A 6471-nucleotide genomic window follows, 5' to 3' on the forward strand; every position below is an offset into this window, starting at 1 on the left:
AGACATGCAGTCATTTGCCAATATGGTCAAAAATAATGTGCCCTGCCCCCAAAAAAGGAATGACCATCATTTATAGGCATATAAGACAGTGTTTCATCAAATGCTTTTGTTATCTGTTATTGATCCCTTATGGATATAAAAAAAATACACATGGCCAAAGGTATGTGGACACCAGCTCATCGAACATCTCATTCCAAAATCATGAGCATTAATATGGAGTTGGTCCCCCCTTTGCTGCTATAACAGCCTCCACTCTTCTGCGAAGGCTTTCCACTAGATGTTGAACATTGCTGCAGGGACTGTCTTCGATTCAGCAACAAGAGTATTAGTGCGGTTGAGCACTGATGTTGGGCGATTAGGCCTGGCTCGCAGTCTGCGTTCATCCCAAAGGTGTTCGATGGGGTTGAGGTCAGGGCTCTGTGCAGACCAGTCAAGTTCTTCCACACCGATCTTGACAAACCATTTCTGTATAGACCTCGCTTTGTGCACAGGGGCATTGTCATGCTGAAACAGGAAAGGGCCTTCCCCAAACTGTTGCCACAAGTTGAAAGGACAGAATCGTCTAGAATGTCATTGTATGCTGTAGCGTTAAGATTTCCTTTCACTGGAACTAAGGGGCCTAGCCCGAACCATGAAAAACAGCCCCAGACCATTATTTCCCCTCCACCAAACTTTACAGTTGGCATAATGCATTGGGGCAGGTAGCGTTCTCCTGGCATCTGCCAAACCCAGATTCGTCAATTGGACTGCCAGATGGTGAAGTGTGATTCATCACTCCAGAGAACACTTTTCCACTTCTCCAGAGTCCAATGACGGCAAACTTTACACCACTCCAGCCGACGCTTGGCATTGCGCATGGTGATCTTAGGCTTGTGTGTGGCTGCTCGGCCATGGAACACCATTTCATTAAGCTCCTGACGAACAGTTATTGTGCCGATATTACTTACAGAGGCAGTTTGGAACTCGGTAGTGAGTGTTGCAACCGAGGACAGACAGTTCTTACGCGCTATGCATTCAGGGGTCCGTTCTGTGAGCTTGTGTGGCCTACCACTTCGCGGTTGAGCCGTTGTTGCTCCTAGACGTTCCACTTCACAATAACAGCACTTACAGCTGGGCAGCTCTAACAGGGCAGACATTTGATGAACTGACTTGTTGGAAAGGTGGCATCCCATGATGGTGCCACGTTGAAAGTCACTGAGCTCTTCAGTACAGGCCATTCTACTGGCAATGTTTGTCTATGGAGATTGCATGGCGGTGTGCTCGATTTTATACACCTGTCAACAACAGGTGTGGCTGAAATAACAGAATCCACTAATTGAAAGGGGTCTCCACATACTTTTGGCCATGTAGTGTATATACAGTATAAATATATATGTAGTGTATATATAAATAAGACACAAAGGCATAATGCCTATATTTACATCAGGAGTATGAAGACATAGTTGCATTATTGTGTATTTTATTTATATATCAACTGAAGTTGAAAAGGTACTATTCTGATTTGGGTCTCAACCGTGCGCTTCCCACCAAATACACATATGCACGTTTTTAGCACATTCACATAGATTGATGATCATATCTGAACAAATAGGCTACAACGATATGCAGAACCATCAGGACCGAGTTTGGGAAAACCTGGTGTAGGCTACTGACAAAGCCAAACATACACATACACAGGCCTACCAAGGCATAGTTAAAAAGAGGAAAAGACCCATTCACAATTCTCCCATTGAAATGCCCCAGTATAAAGGAGAGTGAAGATTTCATCCTTGAGTTGGTTTAGAGTTTTTAGAGTTGAGCATACAATGCTGGATGTTCATGCACAGTGAGCCAAATATAATCTACCACTAGAGGCCACTGTAGTTCTTCCACAATACAGATCAGGTTTGCCATGTGGAATTGTTGAAATAATATGCTAATGAAAACACAATAGATGTTGTTAATACAGTAGGCCGCCCCCTACCGTTAAAACCAAAACAGTGTGTAGGTTTGACTTTCCAAAATGATCAGATGCACTGGGAAGGAATGCCCTACTATGATGCCTGATGAGATTCATTTGGGGATGCTCAAAACCCGAAGACTGAAATAATGTCATGCAGTTTGTATTACACTCAGTAATCTCAAAACCAAATAAAATACACATATTTAGCAGATGTTATTGCGGGTGTAGCGAAATGCTTGTGTTCTAATCTCGATTACCCGGAAGTAAAATTCTCCCGCGAGAGATTACACTCTATGAGAAAATATATAAAACCTAAAAGGGTTCTTCGGCTGCCCCCCTTTAAAGAACCCTTTTCGAAACCCCCCACCTAAGAGTGTTGCTTATTTAATAAACACATCAGTCTTGTAAAAATGTTCTACAGTTGGCTTTACGCAATAGAATACAGTAGTCCTAGACCTGCTTTTTTTACAATGTCCATACACGAATAGTTCAGGAAAGTCAAATTGTGATGATGCTTTTGAAGTTTTGCAAACCAACGAACCAAAGCAAACAAACAAGAATCAGTCCCTATGAGTTATCCATAGCCCTTGCTTCCTATGCCTTCTCTTATGTGCCTTCATTTGACACCTGATGTACTGACGCTGACCTCTGCGCTGCGGTTCATCCTTTGTAGGTAGACATACGGCCGCTGATGAGGATGTTGAAACGATGTGATGGACACCCTGGAGCTTTTTCCCTTTCACGAAGGTTAGAAATATGCCAATGAACTAATGAGTTCATACTGTGTGTGTGTGAGTGTGTGTGTGTGTGAGTGAGAGCTTATTAAAACCCTAGAGTTGATGTCCGCGCCCCTGCGGAAATCTAATTAGCATAATACAAAAATCCCTATAAAAATCTGTCATTTTAAGATAGAGATATATTTTTTGCATTGGATGCTTCTCAATCCACCACATCCACCGATGTCGCACTTCTGCATCTGTAGTGAAAGGTGACAGAGCTAGTGCTATGTTTGTCAGATCATGAGACACCCCCCAAAATCACCTGTACAGTCAAAACAGTTTGGCCTACAAACAATGCCCAAAGGCATCACAAAACGAATCAGAAGGTTCCCGGTACCAGTTGAAAAAATGTATGGAAGTATATATGGAGTCTGTTTGGTGGCAAAAAAATATAGGGTTATATACATGTAAAAAATATACACTACTGGTCAAAAGTTTTAGAACACCTACTCATTCAAGGGTTTTTCTTTATTTTGACTATTTTCTATAATGTAGAATAATAGTGAAGACATCAAACTATGAAATAACACATATGGAATCATGTAGTAACCATTTTTTTTTAAACAAATCAAAATATATTTTAGATTTGAGATTCTTCAAATAGGCACCCAAGAAGGAGAGTGATGGAGTACTGCATCAGATGACCTGGCCTCCACAATCCCCCGACCTCAACCAAATTGAGATGGTTTGGGATGAGTCGGACTGCAGAGTGAAGGAAAAGCAGCCAACAAGTGCTCAGCATATGTGGGAACTCCTTCAAGACTGTTGGAAAAGCATTCCAGGTGAAGCTGGTTGAGAGAATGCCAAGAGTGTGCAAAGCTGTCATCAAGGGTGGCTATTGCAAGAATCTCAAATCTGAAATATATTTTGATTTGTTTAAAACTTTTTTGGTTACTACATGATTCCATATGTGTTATTTCATAGTTTTGATGTCTTCACTATTATTCCAAAATATAGAAAATTGTAAAAATAAAGAAAAACCCTTGAATGAGTAGGTGTTTGACTGAACAAACTTCTTTTAGATTATTTTTTGGTGACTATCTATTGTCCCGTGTAGTGAATCTGTTATTCAATGTGTTTATATGGTCTAATAGAAGTTAGGCCAAAAATAATTTTGCATCAAATATTTTTTAAATATATTTTTGTTATACTTCAAGGGGGTCTTAACATTCAAAATCAAATAGCTAAATTGTCCTTGGTATGACCTTCTTAAAACAATTCCATATAGCTTAGTAGACCCCCTGACTTAGACAGGGCTTAGACTGTTATGGGTGAAGGCAATACCACTTTCACAGATGACCACCTCATTGGAAAGGAAGAAGTTATGAGTTAAAGACTGGAGTCTATATGGCTTCATTGTTCATTTGACAGCATTTTCATCCTGTAGGCTACACTGCAACTTTGCAACCCTGGCTTTATTGTGTATGTAACTTACAGTCTATTATCATCATCGATAAGGCTCCAATATCCTACTTTGTATAGGTACAGTGAGGGAAAAAAGTATTTGATCCCCTGCTGATTTTGTACGTTTGCCCACTGACAAAGAAATTATCAGTCAATCATTTTAATGGTAGGTAAATAGAACAGTGAGAAAGAGAATAAAAATAAATAAAAAATCCAGAAAAACGCATGTCAAAAATGTTATAAATTTATTTGCATTTTAATGACGGAAATAAGTATTTGACCCCTCTGCAAAACATGACTTAGTACTTGGTGGCAAAACCCTTGTTGGCAATCACAGAGGTCAGACGGTTCTTGTAGTTGGCCACCGGGTTTGCACACATCTCAGGAGGGATTTTGTCCCACTCCTCTTTGCAGATCTTCTCCAAGTCATTAAGGCTTCGAGGCTGATGTTTGGCAACTCGAACCTTCAGCTCCCTCCACAGATTTTCTATGGGATTAAGGTCTGGAGACACTCCAGGACCTTAATGTGCTTCTTCTTGAGCCACTCCTTTGTTGCCTTGGCCGTGTGTTTTGGGTCATTGTCATGCTGGAATACCCATCCATGACCCATTTTCAATGCCCTGACTGAGGGAAGGAGGTTCTCACCCAAGATTTGACGATACATGGCCTCGTCCATCGTCCCTTTGATGCGGTGAAGTTGTCCTGTCCCCTTAGCAGAAAAACACCCCCAAAGCATAATGTTTCCACCTCTATGTTTGACGGTGGGGATGGTGTTCTTGGGGTCAAAGGCAGCATTCCTCCTCCTCCAAACACAGCGAGTTGAGTTGATGCCAAAGAGCTCAATTTTGGTCTCATCTGACCACAACACTTTCACCCAGTTGTCCTCTGAATCATTCAGATGTTCCTTGGCAAACTTCAGACGGGCATCTATATGTGCTTTCTTGAGCAGGGGGACCTTGCGGGCGCTGCAGGATTTCAGTCCTTCACGGCGTAGTGTGTTACCAATTGTTTTCTTGGTGACCATGGTCCCAGCTGCCTTGAGATCATTGACAAGATCCTCCCGTGTAGTTCTGGGCTGATTCCTCACCATTCTCATGGTCATTGCAACTCCACGAGGTGAGATCTTGCATGGAGCCCCAGGCCGAGGGAGATTGACAGTTCGTTTGTGTTTCTTCCATTTGCGAATAATCGCACCAACTGTTGTCACCTTCTCACCAAGCTGCTTGGTGATGGTCTTGTAGCCCATTCCAGCCTTGTGTAGGTCTACAATCTTGTCCCTGACATCCTTGGAGAGCTCTTTGGTCTTGGCCATGGTGGAGAGTTTGGAATCTGATTGATTGATTGCTTCTGTGGACAGGTGTCTTTTATACAGGTAACAAGCTGAGATTTTGAGCACTCCCTTTAAGAGTGTGCTCCTAATCTCAGCTCGTTACCTGTATAAAAGACACTTGGGAGCCAGAAATCTTTCTGATTGAGAGGGGGTCAAATACTTATTTCCCTCATTAAAATGCAAATCAATTTATAAAAGTTTTGACATGCGTTTTTCTGGATTTTTGTTGTTGTTATTCTGTCTCTCACTGTTCAAATAAACCTACCATTAAAATTATAGACTGATCATTTCTTTGTCAGTGGGCAAACGTACAAAATCAGCAGGGGATCAAATACTTTTTCCCCTCACTGTACATGCTTAGCCTATAGTTGCCATCCATCAGTCCCCATGCGTCAAACAAATCTCAGTATAACACCCGGCCGGCTAGAGCTCCGCCTCCATGTAGCAAAACATGGACCGTTAAAAGCAGCCATCGCTGATGGCGAATACCATGGACAGCGACCACGAAGCGTGCACGTCCATGATCTTGTTGCATTGAATTGAGAACGTTTTCGTTGCTGTCACTACGTGGGTTTACTTACGAGCCTAATGTAAAGCATTGTGTAGGCGATATATCGAGCCAGCAGCGAAAAGCGAAATAGCGTAGCAGCGAAAAGCGAAATAGTGTAACAGGGTGACCGCAATTCAGCCATCAGAAGCCAACATCTGACTGTAGCCTATAGACTATAGAAAGATATCAGAGAGATTTGATCACTTGACATGGAGGCTATTCTTCACTCGAAATGTGCACATTTTCTCCAAGAGCTCATATAATCAGATGGTGGTATAGCCTTCACCATTGCAATGGGGGAACACTAATCAAAATGTATCATGCATCCTTATTTCACATTCTCCACTACAACAAGGTAAAGTGCGCTCCTTAAGACATCGATATTCTGTTAACTGATTGAATTGAGCAAGTTAACTCCGCATGAGAACCTGATAAAGGGACAAATAATTTCACATCGCTGAGATCT

The sequence above is a fragment of the Salmo trutta genome, chromosome 3 (genome assembly GCF_901001165.1).
Source record: "Salmo trutta chromosome 3, fSalTru1.1, whole genome shotgun sequence".
NCBI classification, from domain to species: domain Eukaryota; kingdom Metazoa; phylum Chordata; class Actinopteri; order Salmoniformes; family Salmonidae; genus Salmo; species Salmo trutta.